This window comes from Zootoca vivipara, chromosome 1 (assembly GCF_963506605.1).
Source record: "Zootoca vivipara chromosome 1, rZooViv1.1, whole genome shotgun sequence".
Taxonomy (NCBI): Eukaryota; Metazoa; Chordata; class Lepidosauria; order Squamata; family Lacertidae; genus Zootoca; species Zootoca vivipara.
The window spans coordinates 13,091,645-13,111,712 of NC_083276.1; the positions used below are offsets into that span (position 1 = coordinate 13,091,645).

The following is a 20,068-nucleotide window of genomic DNA, read 5'->3' on the forward strand; positions in this document are numbered from 1 at the left end:
GCGACAACCCCACCACCCCCATGAACCGGAGGGATACAGGTAGGGGGGGGGGACTCACAGCGGTGAGCCGAGGGGGGGTTCACTCACGGGGATGTGCCGGGGGATTGGGGGGAGGGGCCACGGCAACGCGTGGCAGGGTACAGCTAGTGCAGTATAAGAAACAAACTAGAGTATGGGCTTAGCCCATACATTTGGGTTTCCTTCCTCTCTCATCCATCACACGGAGAGGGCAGTGGAATGAATGGGCAATGGGCAACAGCATGCTGCTCAATCATGATAAACCATGCTTTGTTTGAGACAATGGCTTTGTGTTACATGCTGTCATGGGCCGGGAGTCAGCTTCGCCTGCTGAACAGCAGCCTGAAGAGGGAGAAGGCGGAGTGACTCCACCTGCAGCTGATCAGCCTTCAAGGACTCAGAGGAGAAGGCGCTGATATGAACCAGCTGGCTTCAGCCTTCTTAAGCAGGGCTTCCAGCCTCACTCAGATCCTGTCAATGCTTGTTGGGCCTGGTCTGACCTTGCTGCTTTTTGCTCCTCTTGTCCTTTGATCATTGGATTCACTGACCCCTGGACTGTCTGACCATGTTGCCCGGCCCTAGGACTGGACCTGACTTTGGATACAGACTCTGCCAATAGGCAGGTACACCCCAGAGACTCTGTTGGTTGGCTGGGCTCCCAATCCACTGAGTTCTCTCATCGTTGCTCAGCACGAGACTATGACACATGCCAAAAATGTCTGCTGAAATATGTCTCTGAGCCTGGTCAACAAGCTCCAGAACAGGGGTAAAGGTAAGGCTGCTTGTTTGTTTGTTTGTTTACTGGATGCAAATGAGCCAGGCACTCAGAGGGGCAGTTGCACACTTAGAACTGAGGACGCAGAATGATATTAGCTCAGTGCCAGAAGACATACACTTGATGAACAAGGAGCAGAGTTCAATTCCTAGTAGTGCCTCTTTAAAAGATCTGAAAGCAGATGATAGAAAATAACTTTCCCAGTCTCGGACCCTGGAGAGCCGAGGCCTTTCAGTATAGACAATACCGAGCTTGACAGAAAAATAATCTCACCTGATATAAGGCAGCTTCCTATGAATAGTGCACATTTAAGGACGTAGCCTAGGAATTTGTTTACAGTACCTGGACTGAGATCACAGTCATCTCTCACTACTGGTTTTCCTCTTAAGCTCTCTTTATTTCACCAGCTTAATTTAGGGTGTGGGTGTGGAACAATTTTGCGGTTGCAATTGTTGAAGGGCTAGCCGTCGATAACCCTTGCTGATCTGCTGCACATCACCCAGAGATCAGCCTTCTGTCCATCCCACCCCAAATAAAGGCACAGATGCCATCATTGTGGCAATTGAGGAATAGACTAAAAGAACGCCAGTCACCGAGTGTTGTTCGAAATCTGCCTGCAGATAAGACAGATATAACCTTTATAGAGCGGTGGGGAAAGTTGACAAGCATCCTAGGTTCATTGAATACAGGTAGCGTTTTTTCCCTTCAGAATCAGATTCTAAGTTTGTGGGGTGGGTGGACAGAATTAGTTCTGCAAGCCTGAAGAAAATGTCGCGTATGGCTAGTAGTGATAAGCCAGCATCTGGTGACATTAACCAAGAGGATGCACACAAACACATACCAATCTCTAGAACAGTTTTGCAACCATTAAAAAAAACTTCCACTTTTTTTTTAACACAAGGTGAAAGAATTTAAGGGAAAGTAAACACACACAGGATGCTCTAAACTTCCTCTTAAAAGCAGGCAACCTAATTGAAACACTGATGAGGAATGAGAATGATGGCTGATCCAGCTGACATGGAAATTATGGCGCCTCTAGGAAGGCTGACTCACACTGAAGGAGCTGCTGTGACTTTTCTTCAAATATTTTGTCTGTCTTCATTACAGATGGATGCATCTGCCCATTTCCATTCCATGTCAGTTTCATATGCACCTAAATCCTAGGTCCATTTGGTTCCGTTTTTTGTGAATTTAAAAACACACATTAAAAATGTGGATTTAAATAGTACACACCTTTCTACAAATACAATTTTAGAGTTAGAAGGGACCCCCAAGGGTCATTTAATCCAACCGCCTGCAATGCAGGGATCTCAACACGCAGTGCCCCATCCAATTTGAAACCACACCAGCCCCTGCTTAGCTTTGCAAATGAACTAGCAAGTTTTATTGCTGCACCACTTGGAGGAAAGTGGTGCAGCACACTCCTAGTGGTGCAGCAATAAAACTGCTAGCACATTTGCATAGCTAAACAGGGTAAAGTTATTCCCCTAAAATACACCCACACCCAGCCCATGCTGCAAACACTGTGACCTGCAACTAAATGGGGAACCACAAGAAACACAGCAAAGGCTTTCTACCTTCTCTTCAAGTTTGCACAACAAATCTGTACCTGAAAGATGGGGGAGAAACCTGCTGTACTCTTACACAGAAGGCTGTTCCCTCACCACAAGACAAACCCCCAAAGAAAAAGCCCATGTAGTTTAATCTTTAGATAAGCAGAACTGTCAACATCTAGCCTTAGAGTCTATGTCAGTTCCTGATCTGCGTAGGGAACACTTAATGAGGTATTGAAAATGCAGTTACTGCAAAGTCAACAATGTTTACACTCCCCACTGAATGAACAAGCCATGCTAGAGCAGGCAAAAGCACATCAATCGAAGCATGCTACTTCTGGACCCAAAAAAGCAGGGGGTTGCATATATTTTTAATGTGCCACTTGTTTCCCTGACAACCAGCATGAAGTTGGCAGAACACCTTGAGCCTAGTTTTTAATTCCACCAAGAAAACTTTTTTTTTTTGAACTGGAGCCCCACAGGCACAAACAGTAAGTGGATGACATGCAGGCATGGCCAAACTTGGCCTTCCCGCTGTTTTGGGACTACAACTCCCATCACCCCTAGTTAACAGGACCAGTGGTCGGGGATGGTGGGAATTGTAGTCCCAAAACAGCTGGAGGGCCAAGTTTGGCCATGCCTGCTAGAGGTATGAGTGAGCAATCATAGGGTTCCCACTTGAAGAGTTTTCCGGCTGTTGGTCACATGCTCCAAGCCCTACCCATTTGTGGGTGCAGCTTGGGACCAATGAATGAGAAGGAGTAGTAGTTTGGATTTGGAGTTTGGATCCCGCTTTATCACTACCCGAAGGAGTCTCAAAGCGGCTAACATTCTCCTTTCCCTTCCTCTCCCAAAACAAACACTCTGTGAGGTGAGTGGGGCTGAGAATGACAGCCACATTGAAGTCCTTCCCTAAAGTAAGGATAATCCTTACTTCAGCTCTCTCTGCATGTATTTTTGTTGCTTTAAGTGACCGCAAAGCAATGGAACAACAGCAACAGTTGCATTACCAACAATTTTCTAACAAAGTCAACTCTGCAAGCAGAGCACTTGACATTTTGGCCCACAATACTGCACTGAAGAGGAAAGCCACTTCTAACAGAAAGTTTACTGGCAGTTCCAATTACTTGTCCTACAAAGTCGCTGCTTTACATTACGGCTCACAGAAAAGCATACGCAGCATGACAAGAGACCAAGATGGCATTTTGATTGACATCTTATGTTGACTGAAGGCCACTTCTCACACTGTGTTTCAAAAGCAAAGAACTCTCCTCCATTTCTTTGGAGAGAAAGAAGAAAAAGAAAAACATGCAAACTATTTTGTTTGAGTAATACATTTATCTGGCCCCCAGCCAGACCCGTGAACTTCAAAACTGCAGAGAAGTTTTGGCAGTTCGTGGTTCTGGCTAGGAGCCAGATGTGCATATTACCCCCCATTCCAGAAAGACATTTGCATGCTTTTTGAAAGACATGAGCTTTATCCTGTGTATTTAAATGGTAACACGAGACGTAGACCTCATTCCTCCCAGATGCAATGAGGAAAATCAAGATCTTCTGAGACCAAGATTTGGGGAATAACCAGACTTCATAAATCACAATGAAACTATTAAAGTCTATCCCATTTGCCTTCACTTTTATTCCAAAAAGCAAAAAAAGTAAATAAATAAAAATGCTGGTCTATTGTATTCCTGTGTGCTTCATCTACATTCAGTTCATTTCAAGAGTGATGTTTCAGCAATAATCGTGCAAATTTGCAGATTGTTAGTGTGAACGATGGGTGCAAGGGGAGTTCTTGCTTCGGACTTTAAAACAAACAAACAAACCAAGAGGAGCATAATAACTTATTTGCTGGATCAGACCAAGGTCCATCTAATGTCCAACATCTGTTGTCCAGATGCTAGTGAGTACTCAGAAGCAAGACAGGAAATGGAGATGGATGTGCAATCTCTTGAACGTCCAAATGGACTAAAAACATAAAGCCAAATGGTGCAGAATGTGACTGGGAAGAAGCGGAGCGGCATTGCTCGTTCAAAATGGTACCAGATCACATACCCCCAACAGGTGCAAAAGGCACTCAAGTCTACAACTACAGTATATTCAATATGGTAAGTATAAGAGCAATGATATGACAGTGCTTTCAGGGGAGGGGCGATTACATGTTAACAGATAAAATATATTGCACAGCAGGTGCTTAAGAAGTGCAATAATCACAATGGAAAGGCTATCTTCCGAATACAAAATTCAGAAAACAGAGTGGCACAATTTGGTGCACCATGTGGCAAGAAAATGCCATGAAATATGGGCTTTAAAGTTTTATTAGAATAAACTCATGCTTTGAATACAGGAGATAACATTTCAGGTGATTGTGGGCCTTTTCTAAAAGCTGGGGGAAAAATTCGGCCAGGGGATGTTGAAGAATTATATCTGATCTGGCTATCCCATCTTTGCAGACTTTTTGAGTCCCAAACTGAATCACACATCGCATTATATGCAGGGGAACAAGCTTGCATGGGGCCAGAACCCCACCATATATACAATGGTACCTTGGTTTACAAACACAATTGGTTCTGGAAGTCTGTACTAAACCTGAAGCGTACTTAACCTGAAGCAAACTTTCCCATTGAAAGTAATGGAAAGTGGATTAATCCGTTCCAGACAGGTCCGCAGAATACTTAAACTGAAAATACTCAAACCGAGGCGTACTTAAACCGAGGTATGACTGTATGGACTATTGGAGGGGCATTTTGTGGTTTGCTTCAGGTTCCAAAATGTATGGGGCTGGATGGTATTGTGATAACCAGAGCGAACTTTGAAAGCAATCTGGGTTCCAACCACTATATGGTTGACATCCTTTCTCTATGATTAATCAGATCCACTTTCTTGGAAGTTTAGTCCCATTGAATTCGGTGGGACTCACTTCTGACCATACAATTGCTCTGCCAGACACATGAGCAAGTCACACCAAAACACACACAGAGCACACCAGTGGACAAACCTCAAGCTTTATTGGGCTATGCCTGGGAGTCTTCAATCATAACACTGGCATTTTCTGGACCAACAGCCAAATGGCTTACTCAAGGGGATACTTAAATTATTCTCAGATTTATAGGTTTTAATGGGCAGTGACAGCAATAAACGATGCGTTACAAATCATAGCTGCGCTGGCGTGCCAGATGACAACGGAGTTTTCTCTAAATTTTATGTTGTGATGTAGTAGTTCTGAGCAGAAAGGGAACAACGACGAAAGTTTCTAGAGCCTCTATCCCATTGAGTGCCTTCCACTTACACAACTTCAGCTCCAATAGTTTCAATGGGACTTGGGCATGACCAATTTACACAGGATTGCACCTGACCTTCTAAGCAACTGGAGACAAAAGCAATATTAAAATTAAAGCCTCAGAGTATTTAAAAACCAAATTCTCCACCCAAAATTATTCACGCTGTCATTTGTTTCCCGTGACAACCTACATGAATATACTTTAATGGCACAAACTCTTCTGAGAGCAACATGGCGATATGTTGATAGTTCTGGAAGAACCCATGGGAAATTAGGGGTGCCTAAAAACCAAAGTAGACATTATAAGGTAAACACAGAGTTATCAATCCTGGATAACTGTTCAAGCCTTTCTCCAGCTACCAATTATCTCCTTCAAATACACCTCTGACCATTTTTTACTTCACCGCCCCTTGAGGCTATGCGCCAAAACCTTAATTAGTCCGAAGATGGGGGCCTGCATTGAGCACCCAGTAGAATGTCAGTGAAATCAATGGGATTTACAGCTCACTCTCTATAGCAGTGTGAGGAGCTGAAGTCAGAGTGGAAGGAAGTATGCTGAGAAATACGGACTTCCTCAAAGTTAGTGCTGGTTCCAGGTTTTGGAACCTGAAGATGGCCCTTAGTGGGGCGTGAATGGACCTTGCTTCCACCTTCAGCTAACCACTCGTTTGCCCTCTCTCTCTAGGTCCAACCTGTACACATGTCTGAATAGAGAGGAGACGGCAAACGGGTACTGCTGCTCACTCTACTCCCCCTTGTTAAATCCACACCACGCATTTAAGGCACTCTTGTACCAAATTTAAGTTATGGAGAATCCTGGGAAGTGTAGTTTGTGAAAGATTCCGGGAACTGTAGGGGTGTGAAGTCAGCAGCCATAACAAAGTACAATTTTCGGGATTCTCTGTTAAAATTGCAGAATATAGCTTTGAATGTCTGGTGCAACTGCAGAGAGAAGCAACAGCAAGGAAGAGGAGGAGGAGGAGGGAGGCAAAGAGGCTCTAGAGCAGGTATCCCCAAACTGCGGCCCTCCAGATGTTTTGGCCTACAACTCCCATGATCCCTAGCTAACAAGACCAGTGGTCAGGGATGATGGGAATTTGGAGGGCCGAAGTTTGGGGATGCCAGGTCTAGAGCCTGATGGCAGGGCCCTTCCAGAGATGAAGAAGATACCCAGCAATTCTAACATAGGGAGCCAGTGTTGTATAGTGGGAACTGTGCTAGATTTGGACCGGGGAGACCCAGGTTCAAATATCCGCTCAGTCATGAAGCTTACTGGGTGACCTGGGTCAACCACACACACACAGAGAGAGAGAGAGAGAGAGAGAGAGAGAGAGAGAGAGAGAGAGAGAGAGAGAGAGAGAGCGCCAGCCAGCCTAACCTACCTTACAGGGTTGTTGTGATGATAAAATGGAGATTGGAAAGCGAACCAGTACACTGCCTTGAGCTCCTTGCAAGGAGAAATGGTAAGAAATGTACTTAACCCAATAAAATAGCAAATATCCCTGATGCCAACCCTACTGGTAACGAACCAATATATTCAATGAAGTGCTTATGAGCACCTAAGTAGCTATCTGGAGCCCGGCCATGAAGTCTAAAGTGCTGGGTGCATTTATTTGTAAGTGCCAAGGGTGATTAATAGCAGCAATAACAACAGGAGAGGCAAGGCTGCCGGGAGTCCCACATGGAGAGCGCATGGGACAAAGGCAGGCGGCACTGAAACCACGCTCCTTTTTAATCCTGTTGCTGCTATGAATGATAACGTGGGAGACGGACATAAAGTATGTTATTACAGCATCATCTGTAATGCAAAGATTAACATCTCTCCTGCAAACAGCACCCAGGGGCAAGCAAACAAAGTCGGAGCCACTGAGGAACCAGGCCGGCCTCCAGGCTCTACAAGTGTGTATATATGATGGATGCCGAAGCACTTTCTATCATTCCGCAGTAAGGAACAAATATATACATATCTAGCCACAATGAGCCGCAGTCGGGGTTTTATCGCTCAGTCTGTCAAGGCTGTCAGCCCCAGAGAGGCATTACAATAGTTAAATATCTAATGGTACCGAAGAGCCGGAATGTCACCAATAAAGAGAGAGAGAGAGAGAGAGAGAGAGAGAGAGAGAGAGAGAGAGAGAGACTAAACAGGTGCACACTGTCACATTACCGCCCGCTTGGAAAGTCACGATTATCACTTTAACTATGGAATGCTACAATCCCCAGGGAAGCAAAAACCCCACCCCCCTCCAACACAACAGCTGGTGCTCCCAGACCTGGAGGGGAGAAGGGGAGAGGGCGGGCAGGCGGGGAGATATCGAGATCGGCGCAAGGAACGAGGTTAGAGAGGGGGGGGAATGTCAAAGGAGGAAGTGGGGGAAAAGCTGGCTGTAGCAAACAGGCCATGGTTTTTGTTTTGTTTGTTTTTTTGAGATCACACACCCAAACGTCGGTAGAGTGCAGGGTGACAAAGAGCGAAAAATAAAAATGGGAGGTGCAAGAGAAACGAAGACCTCTGGTTGAGGAGAACCTCTGAAGATGAGTTACGGGAGTTGGGGTAGGGGCTTGGGGAGAGAGCCCACGCTTCAGATTTTCAGGGTGGTAGCCACGGGGGTGTGGGGTAGGGTGGGCAATTGATGGTCTGGCTTCATCACTAGCCTCATCTGTAGATTTTCAGTTTTCTTGAATCTTGTCTCTCATTCAGGTGTGTCCACTCTCCCGGAGCAGAGTCCAGGAAGGACCAGCCACACTGCAGACACTGCAGAAGGAAAGGAGGAGGTGCAAGGCAATTGGTTTTTAACATCTACCACTATTTCCCCAACAAATATTCTATTTCATTTTATGTAAACCCACTTACAAGTTTGTTTGTCTATTAACTGGCACATAACTCCTGTAATTGGGACCTGCTTGAGGGCATCTGGGTGGACTCCGGACTAGTTGGGTCACTGGCAAGATCCAGCAGGCTCTTAGAATCATAGAACTGTAGAGCTGGAAGGTCTCCCTAGGGGTCATCTAGTCCAACCCCTTGCAATGCAGTAATCCTGCTCACGGCCATCCCTGGTTGGGCTTGAACCACCATCCTTCTGGTTAACAGTCAGATGCACTAGCCCATGCACTGGGGGGCTTCTAACATTCTTAATAAATAAATGAATAAATAAAAATGTGTACAAGCAAATCTCTAGCCCAAAAAGCACAATAATTTGAATTAAGTAGTAAATAATTTTTGAGCAGAAGAGGGGGGAAAGGGGGAGGGGGCTTCCTACCTAAAGGGGGCCACCCAAACAGGCCACTGAAGACGGATTATGCCAAGGCGCCACAGAATGTTAACTATTGGGAGGAGAAAACAGAAAACCGGGGCGCAGGGGGCTGGAGTGACAGGAATCTGAGCGGAAGCACTCAGCACTGCAACATTTTGTTGCACTTACTATTGTCTGCTGCCTACTATCCTTGGCAGATGCCAAGGGCTGATCAAAGACTCTTTCCAAACAGTGATTTTACCAAAGCCATTTCCCTTCCCCAGGGAAATGGGAGTTGTGGGCTGGACACGATCTCGCCCCTTGCCAGGGGTGTGGCTAGCCCCCGTGTCATAGGGAGTCCCCTCTGTGCCACGCCCTAGACTGACCAATCCGGTCGGCCAGGGGGTGTGGCGTGCAGCATTTAAGCAGCCCGCAGGCAGGAATGCAGCCCTTTTTTCTGGTTCCCGCTCGCGCAGTTCTCCGGCCTCCCTCCCTAAGATTAGGCTCTTAACGCTTTGACCTTGCTATGGACCTCGGTTGGTTGCCTGTTGAAGGTGCCTGGTAGGAATTTTTTCCACTTGGCGAATTGGCACCAGCCATTTAGTTTTTCGCCTACCTCGTCACAACTATGCAAGGTTTGGCGGTTAGGCATTGGGAGTATTCGGTTGGAGGTGAGGAGAGGTAGTGGCCATCACCTACCCCTCCTATTTCAAGGGTATTCTGTTAAAGGAATCCAGGGGAATTGGTGTCAAGTGTCTTTATTCCAATATAGAGGGAGGGTTCGGAGCCTTGCCACGCAATTCAGTTTCACATTAGGCATGTGGGGTAAAACGACTCCTATGTCCGAATGCAAGTAGGGGGAACCACAAGAAAAGTAGCGCATGAAGCAACAGGAACGCTTCTCTCTAGTTGGACTAGCTTTCCGTAGGCAGGGAGATACTGAGAAAGGGGAACATTTTCCCTTATGTGATCTAAAGTGAAAAAGCCCCTAGAGGGTTGTATCACTTCCCTCTCCTGAATGTGCAGATCCAGCCCCTGAAAACATTTCAGTTTCCATCCTGTTCCCTTTGGTTTCTATCCTGCCGGTGTTTAATAAAAACTAAGTATTACTTCACTTGCCTTAAGGACCTGTACAAATTAGGACTGCCACCTTTTGTTTTTAAGAAAACAGAGCAGCCCTGCCCTTAATGGATGATTGACACAGTGGCAGTCTCAGCAGAGCACCTGGGCTGTAGCGCTGGGTTCGCATTGCACTGCAAAGGGTGCCTCTATGTGTGTGCGTGCGCACCTTTGGCTTAGTCTAGGATTACCTTTTCGCTGAGATAGGCAAGCGCTCACAGCGCAGCTAATAGAATAGGCTTCCAACAGCATTATTGCGGATTCCCAGAAAGAAAAGGAGAAATACTCGTGCAACTGAGCCTGTTGAGCAGAATGGAGAGGGAAGCGTAATAACAATTATCGGCAATGACGGTCTGGGCATTGGAGAAAAGGAAAAAAAGGCAAGACTCTTGCATGCCCAGAAGTCCTGAAACACTGTCAAAAGTATTATGCCTCTGAACACCAGTTGCAAGGAATCACAGGTGGGGAGAGGGCTCCTGAGCTCAGGTCCTGTTGATGGCTTCCCACAGGCACCTGGCTGGCCACTGAGAGAACAGGATGCTGGGCTATATGGACCTGTGGCTTGACCCAGCAGCATTCTTCTTATGTCATTACTGAATGGCTGGAAGTGGTGGTGGTTTTACTCCCTTGTGAAGCCGACTTCAAATATTTCCATTTTACAGAGGGAGAGGGAACGAAGGCTGAGAAAGTGATGGCTGCACCACTCACTCGTTTACAACTCTGGTTGGCTGCTGAAACTCAGCCTCCCAGTTCCAATGCACATTCATTTCTTGCCTTTTCCTTCCTTGTCCAAACCTTCCTTCCTTTCTTTTCTCCTGTCGCCACACGCGCACAATCCTCTTGCTCTCTTTCCCAGTCTCCTAACTGCAGCCACCAGCCACACATTCACACACCTTCCTGCATCCAGATTGAGCTCATTCTCTTACGCCGGTAGCCCCTCTGATCCCATTGGCTCCACATGCCCCCTTGTTAACCCCCATCTCCAGTTTTGAATTGACTCTCCCATTCATTGCTGCAAGCCCCCCTCCTGGCTGTTCTTTTCTGTTCCGATGCCATTTGCTCTGGTCTGAAATTGCCTGCTTCTCCCGTCCGTCCCTCCCTCCCTCCTGCCTGATCCCTCAGTCCCCCTCCTGATATTCAGTCTATTAACCTCCCTGACTTCTCCGTGGTTGTCAGCCTTCGCAATCCCTCCCTTTCCCCAACTGCCATCTGCAAACATGTTCAACTCGAGCCCTCCCACTCCTGAACGTCTCCTGCAGGTCCACTCCCCACCTAATCTCCCTTTTCTCCTCCACTACCACTGTGCCTTTGACCGGTTATTATTCTACATATCCTCTCTTATTTGATTCGCCTACCCTCAGAATATAAACTCTTCCTAGCAGGGAGTTCCTCTCCTCTACATTCATAAAGCACTGTGGAAAATGTGCAAAGCTGCATTAGAGAGGTTAAATCGCTTTTCCGAGACTCGTTGCTGGCTTCCAAGTTAGGCGCAAAAAGCTTATTCAGATTAAGCACTGTTCTCATAAAACAGAATACAAGCCAGGCAAACATTATTCTGTTTGCTGTTCATTAGGGAGAGACGCCACTTGAGTGCCACAGCAACGAAGAAAACAAGGGCCATGCACAATGAAAGGAGATGGCAATTTCCAAACAATCATGCTGCCTTGGCTAGCTGCTCTCTGTCATTCCAAGGCGCCAAGGAGCCAGACTGTGCATGCAACATTGTGTGACCACACTTTTAAAGGCCTCAATGCGTCAGTGTGCAGTGTGCAGTCCAAGAAGAACCGCCTAAGATCTTATGCACGGTAGGGTGCAACCCTCTGAACAACCCAAGGGATTTAATGCGACAGTGCAAGAGGTCCTGGGCAACATGTCTCAGATCATACGGTACAACTGCTTAGGAAGGGCTCTGTTGCAGGAGGAGGAAGTGACAGAGGAGGGGAATGAATGGCGGGAACCTGGGTTGGAGGAGAGGAGGTCTCCCTTCCCCCCCCCATCAGTCACATTGGGAGGGGGAGCAGGGGTGTCAGTTCTTACCCCCCCCCCCAAAAAAAAAAAACCTTTCGGTACAGTGGAGTCTCGGTGAAGACTTGGGAGGGCCTGAAGTAGCCAGAAGAGAAGACAGAACAGGAGGTGGCAGCGACTGGACAGGAGCCCAAACAGGAGGGCGCAGTCTTGTCACCTAGAACCAGGTGCTGCCTTCACAGATGGGAGCAGACCCACTCACCCCGACAGAGCACATGTTTGCAATCCCCACATTCCTGCAATGTGAATGAGTTTCATGAGTGAGTGCGCCAAGCCTAGCCTTTAAAAGCTTGGCAGGCACGGCAACTTGTTGGGACATCTTCATTGCTTCTATCCAGTTCTGAACTATTTGCCTTGCTCCTGAACTGTGACTCCTTAGCCCAATGCCTGCTGCTGAGTCTGTACCATTACATGCCTGAATAAGGTATTTTTTATTTATTTGTTTATTTTACTCACAAGTAAGAGCCTCTGCTTGCTTGTTTGGGGAGGAAGCCAGGCCAGAATTCCTCAAGTCCCCTTGCAAACACAATTAGCACAAACACGAGTCTGTAAAGGCCTCCAAAGACCCATGCATCCACTGTGGGTATGCTTGGCCACTGTAGAATATGGGATGTTGGGCTAAATAGGGTTTATTTTTGATCCAGCAGGGCTGCTCTTGCGTAATGCCAAGTATTTTATCTGTCACCTTTCCTATGTCTGTCATCTTGTCCTATGTGCAAAGGAATCAGAAGGTTGTTTTAGCTACACAACAACGCTTCAAGGTAAGGTGAATTGCCCAAGGACACTCCAGGAGCTTCACACCTGAAGGGGGAAAACACAGGCTTTGTACGAAAAGGATCCCCAGGTCCCCAGCATCCTTCAGGTATGGCTGGGAAGAAACTCTGGAGTGCTGCTTCCAGCCAAGTGTTGACAATGCTGAGCTAGATGGACCAATGGTTTGACTTGATGATGTTCCTAATCCAGCACAATAGTGAATGTTGCACCTTAGGTCCAAACAGTGTATATCCAAGTGTGGCGTTTCCTATGTCTTAAGAGTTGATTAACCCACTACTACAGACATAGCAGACAGGTGGTGAGGCCCCTTGCAGAATTTTAAACATGTGCTCATTGAAGGCCTTGCTATTGCTAAACTAAGAAAGCACACAGGTATAGAAAAGAGTTTCGATCTCATCCCCTCCCATTCCCAGGGTCGGCCCCATACATTTTGGAACCTGAGGCAAACCGCAAAATGCCCCTCCACACTAAGGAAGAAGTGAGTGAAGATCTACCTCAGGAACAAGTGGGGAATACTACAACGCGGGTGGCACTGCGGTCTAAACCACTGAGCCTAGGGCTTGCTGTTCGGAAGGTCGGCGGTTCAAATCCCCACGACGGGGTGAGCTCCCGTTGTTCGGTCCCAGCTCCTGCCAACCTAGCAGTTCGAAAGCATGCCAAGAAGTGCAAGTAGATAAATAGGCACCGCTCCGGCGGGAAGGTAAATGGCGTTTCCGTGCGCTGCTCTGGTTTCACCAGAAGCAGCTTAGTCATGCTGGCCACATGACCCGGAAAAACTGTCTGTGGACAAATGTCGGCTCCCTTGGCCAGTAAAGCGAGATGAGTGCCACAACCCAGAGTCGTCCACAACTGGACTTAACGGTCAGGGGTCCCTTTACCTTTACAAGCTTGTAGAGGCAGCATTGGGAGGGGGACTGCCAATGAGACGTCAGATCCGGCCTCCAAGGAGGGTGCCACAGCTATCACTGCCACTATAGCAGCAGCCGCAGCGGCAAGCAAACTTGGGAGGCTGGCTCTACTGCCCCTGCAGATTCTGCCACCTGAGCCAGTTGCCTCACCTTGCATCATGTGTGGGCCGGACCTTCCCATTCCTGCCTGATCAAATAGGTACGTGAAGATGAAACACTCCATCCTGCTTTGTCTGCAGTACAGTGAAAGTGCAGGTTTTCCTTTTTGAAGGCACAGGAGGAATTTTGCGCACAGGCGGATTCTAACTGAGGTACTTGACACCCTTTCCACCTGCGGTTTTCATGCAGCAAACCATTTATCCGGATGCACCTCCTCCGCACAGCAAGAACCAAGATCCATCATACCTTACCCTGCAGAACTTTTAGCATCGTCCAATGCCTGGCAAATCACATGGGGATTGCATTCAGAAGACATTTTCGTCATCTTAACATGGTGTCAAAGTCACCCTGGGCTGGCTCGACCACATGGTGTGAAAAATCTGCCTTTTGTTTAACAAGCACCCCTCATTTAAAGAGACTTCCCCGTTAGCACTCTTAGCAACACTTAAGGACCACCATATAAACTCCCACCACCATCACCACCAAAAGTCTATGCAGGTTTGCTGCACAGCCTCCAGAAATTCTACATGCAAGCACTGTTAAAAGGGCTAACTTGGTATCTGATGAGTCACAGAATCCATTTGCTTCTAGTGACCTACTTAACTACTAACCCAGTTATCTCCTCTCCATCTGTCAAGACGGGTTTCAAATCATGCCAGCTCTGTGTGTGCAAAAGCTGCGGTGCCAAGTTATTCCCAGAGGGACCGGGGGCGGCGGGGGGGGGGGCGCTGAGCAAATGTTTCTAGCTATTAAATATAGAAAACTGGAGGACTACATCAGCAACTCAATGGAGAAACAATGCCTACATTTAACAGCTAAGCCAAGACTCAGGATGACAGCTTTCAAAGATTTAGCTGCAAATATTTCTAAAGCAGGCTATTTTTAAAATGCATAGTACGTCTCCATACACTTTTTCCCTTCCCTCCATGAAAATTATGAAAAGCGCTGATCATCTCAGAATAATCAGGTTTAACAGGTTAGAAGTAATATATGCTTCTAGTATCCTCAATACATCATAACCTCCTTTCGCGGAATTTGAATCCCTGTCATTCCAAACTACTGATTTTTTTTCATTTTTTCTTTTTAGGCTGATGCTTTTAACACGTTTCTATGGTTACTACCCAAGGTCACATCACAGAAGCCTGGACAGCAAGCGGTTCAGAAAGACAAAAGGCAGTTCACATCCACTGCTGTATTAAATAATGTATGAATGTTAAGGCACTCACGTTGTGGGGGGGGGGAGAGGGGGGAGGCGAAAAAAGAAAATTGTATGCACACCTAAGTCCAGGGGTCCCTGTTATCCAAGGCAGCACATGAAGTATGTTAATGATTTAGAGTGTTTTGATGAATTTTCTTTTGGCACAAATGCTCAAGAATATATATTTTGACCTCAGATCTGCATGGGCAAATCGCTGAAAAAATCCGAGAGAGGGATCTGCTGGAATAACTAGTTTGCTAAGGACACTTTAGCAGAAGAAGATGAAGGAGATTCCTTGCTGGAGGTACATCAGGACCTGCCCCAAATTTCCTTTCGGAAGTTGGGCATCCCAATCCCATGCATGCTTCCTTGGAAATAATCCCTAAATTAAACAGGGATTGCTCCCAGTTTGCAGTCTTAGTGCTCACACCTGCAAGAATTATAGCCATAACTGGGATAGAGAAGGAATTTCCCCTCCAGACCAAATGACCTGAAGCTGTTTTTGCCTGTTCTGAATAGTTTTGAGTCTCTTGTTCAAGTTGTTGGTCATTGACATAATGCAGGTCACATAAGCCACGAACACCATATAAATGTATGGTAAATAAATAATGTGTACCATAATGCATGAGTGAACCAATAATTGGCTAGTCCTATATCTGAAAGTGGTTTATGTTATGTTTAGATATACAGTATCAAGGATGGGGAACCTCAGACCAGGTGCCAAATAAAGCCATCTGGGACCTTCTGCCTGCTTCTTGGGACTCTGCTCAGACCATACACATCTCTCCAGGGTGACACGACTCACTGACCCTTCTAAAGTTATTCTGCCTGGCTGGGATGGGTTCCTCAATTGCAATAATGCCTCTTTAATGTTTGGATGGAGATGCACCTGTATGCACCTTTGCACAATCCCATGTGCAATCCCAGCGTCTCCAAGGTGGCCTGGGAGAAATGTCCCCGTCTGAAACTCTGGAGAGCAGTTGTCAATCAGGTGATGAAGAAGAAGGAGTTAAGGATATCGACGAGCTGGAACATGTGCAGAGGAGGGTGACCAAGATGGTCAAAGGTCTGGAAACCAAGCCTTATGAGGAATGGTTGAAGGAGCTGGGTATGTTTAGCCTGGGGAAAAGAGGAGACTGAGAGGAGATATGATAGCCATCTTCAAATATCGAAAGAGCTGTCACTCGGAAGATGGAGCAAGCTTGTTTCCCCGATCTGGAGAGTAGGACTCCAACCAATGGATTCAAGTTACAAGAAAGGAGACTCTGACTAAACATCAGGAAGAACCTTTCTGAAAGTAAGAGCTGTTTGACAGAGGAGCAAGTTACCTCGGGTGGTACTGGATTCTCCTTCCTTGGAGGTTTTTAAGCAGAGGCTGGATGGCCATCTGTCATGGATGCTTTAGCTGAGATTCCTGCATTGCAGGGGGTTGGACCAGATGACCCTCGGGGTCCCTTCCAACTTTACAATTCTATGATTCTGTGATTTTTTTATTTTTTTTCCTTACCCAGCCTTCACCCAAAGATCCCACAGTGGGTTAAAACAGTAAGACAATACTGAGCTAAATGGACCAGTGATAAGGAAGCTTCTCATGTCTCAAAGGTAGTCAAGCCCCCCCCCCGAACCTCCTCCCCCCCCCCCAGCTTCCCAGTTCACAATAAACAGCAAAGCGAACCATTTATCAGAACTAATTGAAGCGCCTGAGCCTTGGAAGAAAAACACATTAGTCATTTAGCAGTTGTGCTAATATTGCAATGCTCTTCTTCCCATTTCATTAGGGGCACAATGTTCCAATGGCCTAATCATATGCTCAGTCACTGCTCAGCCAGTATCCTGAGACATGACAAGCTGTCTTGCTAAGGCTACACTTGATAAGGTGCCTGCTCTCCCAGTCACCTCAATTATTGACTGTATTTTATGGTCAATCTAATGGCCAAATGCTTATCAGCAAACCATCAGGTGCCTGTAATAGGAGAGTGACCCCCAGTTTATATGTACCATTAATGCTCATTAGTGAATAATTAGATTCTTTAATCCGCAAACTCAGAGGCATGCAAATATGACTGAGCATTCTGGTTCTAGAAATAAGTCTACTAAATGCTTCCTTTGAAGATAAAACGTCCAAATACAGTTCTGGGCATTTGAACACTAAGGGCATGAAATCTGCAACACGGCAGGTGGTTTCAAAGAGATTTGTCCTATCCGGAAAGAGATTTGAGGTTGTTGTTTTTTTAATCTCTGAAATTGTAAAAGAACATTTGTAGCTAAGTGGGGAGAAAGCATTTGAGTAAGGCAAGAAGATAAAATATTTCTTAAGCTGGTTTTCAACATCCCACTTTACTCTCTCAGCATTCTGCCACGTTCTAGTGACCGAAGTCACAGTATGAGGCTGGGTAGATAAAGGTCTGGAGTTTTGTAAATAACATACAAAAAGGTAACAAACAATTATATTTAATTACAAATAATGAAAGTTAGTACCTTCAAAATAAACTTCATATGGATGTACATATACAGCTTAAATGCACTTTCTAGAAGCATAAAATCTATCCCTAGAGATTCTTAACGCCTTTTCTTTGCATTGCATCTATTTATATATCCACTTGTTCCCAAATACGATAGAAGCCACATTAGCTGAGCAGTGAAAGCTCTCACCTCTCTTGCTCTGAGATCAATTTGTTTTTCATGCTCAACAATGGCACCTATAGAAGTCTCATCCACAATTAAATTAAATTTGTATGCATTATTATGATTACTGTTATTGATATATATATTTATTTATACCCCACCTTTCTTCCCTGACAGGGACATGTCTACGGATAAAAATAAGAACAGCTGAAAACATAGAAAAATAATTATCTATTAAAGAACCATTAAACATTGATAGTGGTGGTGGAGTGTAACTTTTATACTAAACACGCAAGGAAAGGGAGCAAATAATCACCTCTCCCAAGTCGTCCTGCTTTGAGCTCTGCTGCTTTGAACCATTTTCTCACATTGGGTATCAGAGTTAGGTTGGGATAAATGGCTTACAGCAATGGGGAGTGTTAAAGTAAGGAGCCTTACAGAGTCACAACAGAGACACCAGCATTTAAAAAGGAAGAGGAAAAAAGCACAAGGTCTTGTTCTTAATTCTGCCCAACTTGGACCCAACCTTGTTTTCTTTTTTATTATACCTAGATCCAACATTTCCTCCATGGAGCTCAGGTATACTGTATCCTGTCCTAACCATCCCTGATTGTATCTGCAGTTGAAGCTTATTTGGCGAGTACAGATTCGAATCCAGATCTCTCCTCAGTCCTCGTCCCCTAGTCTAGCCGTGAGGTCACGCTGCCTCTCAGTGAGCATTCTTTGCTCTTTGATCCCAAGCTGTGCATTTTTGAATGTTCACCCCACTTCCAAGATCCTTTAAAACCTCTTTAAATTCCCAAGCAAGCACCTTTCGTGGTAGACAGGATTTGTGCCCTTGCACCTGTGAAAACCAGGACCCTCTCTTATTGCATCTGGGCCTCTATCTAACATCTTAAGATTTTGACAAAAGAAACCCTTTCTTCTTGTGCCAGTTCTTTGATGGGAAAATGCTGCTTCTGCCAAGCTCTGTGAGCCCTTCTCAGCCAGAAGCATCTTCCTGATTAAGGAACGGGAGTCTGGGGTGGCATTTGCCTTGCATTCCGACACTAGAAATTCCCTTCCTTCGAGAGAGAGAGAGTGGAATTTGGGGAGTTAAACTCTGTCTCAAATTTTGTTTAGGTGCCAGATTGTATTATAGCACGTGCGCGAGCAGGGGAAGACTATGCGCTTCCTCTTGAGGCTAATGAGTAAAAATATCAAAGTTAAATGTAAGAGTGTTGCATAATTAAGCCTGATTAAGTTGAGCAACCACTTTTAAGGAAGGACTCTTGAGTCAATATGCAAATGCAGCCTGCGCACATTTCACAGAGCGTAACAAAGCAAAATCTGCCCAAGTTATGTAACAGCTTGTATGTGCTATCTACAAGATAGAATCAGTGTGAGAAAGAACAAAAAAACAAAAGTCCACAGGAGTAATGTTGGAACCCGGCAATATCAGGTATCCCAGTAGCTACAGAGAGAAGTGGATGGAAACACAGGAAGCAGCTTCACACCAAAGCAGATCACTCGGTCCTTGTAGCTCAGCACTGACCATACCACCAGAGAAGGAAAGCTCTGATCTGAAACCTCTGCTGCTTTGCAGGATATCTTTGGAAGAAGAAAAGGCTAAAGAGTACACCTTACACCAGGGTTTCCCAAACTTGAGTCTTCTGCTGTGGCCGGACTACAACTCCCATCATTCCTGGCTAGCAGGGCCAGGGGCCACAGATGATGGGGACTGTATTCCAAAAGCAGCTAGAGACCTAAGTTTGGGAAACCCTGCCTTAAACAAATTTGGAGTGGAGTCTCTTAAGACAGTTGGGTGGCGCCTTGTACGTCTCCTTCTGGCAACTCCTGCAGCCAAGCTGGTGCCAAATGTATTGCTCTGCTTTCCTTTGGTACACATTAGGAAGGCCAAGAAGGGAAATATCGCCATCTGGGCAGCCCAGGTCTTCCATGCACACTGCCCGGGCTTCCCTTCGGTGCTGCTAACACAGCAGTTTGACTTCACCCCCAGAGGCGCCCTCCATTGTCTCTTAAGACAAGATGAGCGGCAACTACAAGCCTCTGCTATGAAAATATCTAGCCTTGCTCATGGAACTACAGTTCCCAAGACCGCTGAGTGTAAAGAGAATTACTGTTTGTCCACGCACACCCCTGTCAATGAGTGAGAAAAGAAAGCACCTTTGTACATGCTTCCAAAACACAGCTCCCACTTTTCCTGGCACAGGTAAGCAAGATTTCCAGTAGAGAAGCAAGAGGTGGAAGGTGCCTACCCATTGCTTTTCCGCTACAACTCCACCCTGCTCCCAACCCACAATCTTTTCCCCCAGCAGAAGTTGCAAGCTCATGCTTCCATTGCATAGTGATCCCATTCATTACCCAAGCAATTCTCCTGCCCGAGTTTCCATCTGCAACACCAACA

General features: G+C 46.0%; 1 protein-coding gene across 1 annotated transcript in view; it reads right to left on the bottom strand.

The window, feature by feature from the left end:
* The window catches only part of KIF26A (kinesin family member 26A), a 141,636-nt gene that overhangs the window by 44,953 nt on the left and 76,615 nt on the right, over positions 1–20,068 (bottom strand). The window lies entirely within an intron of this gene.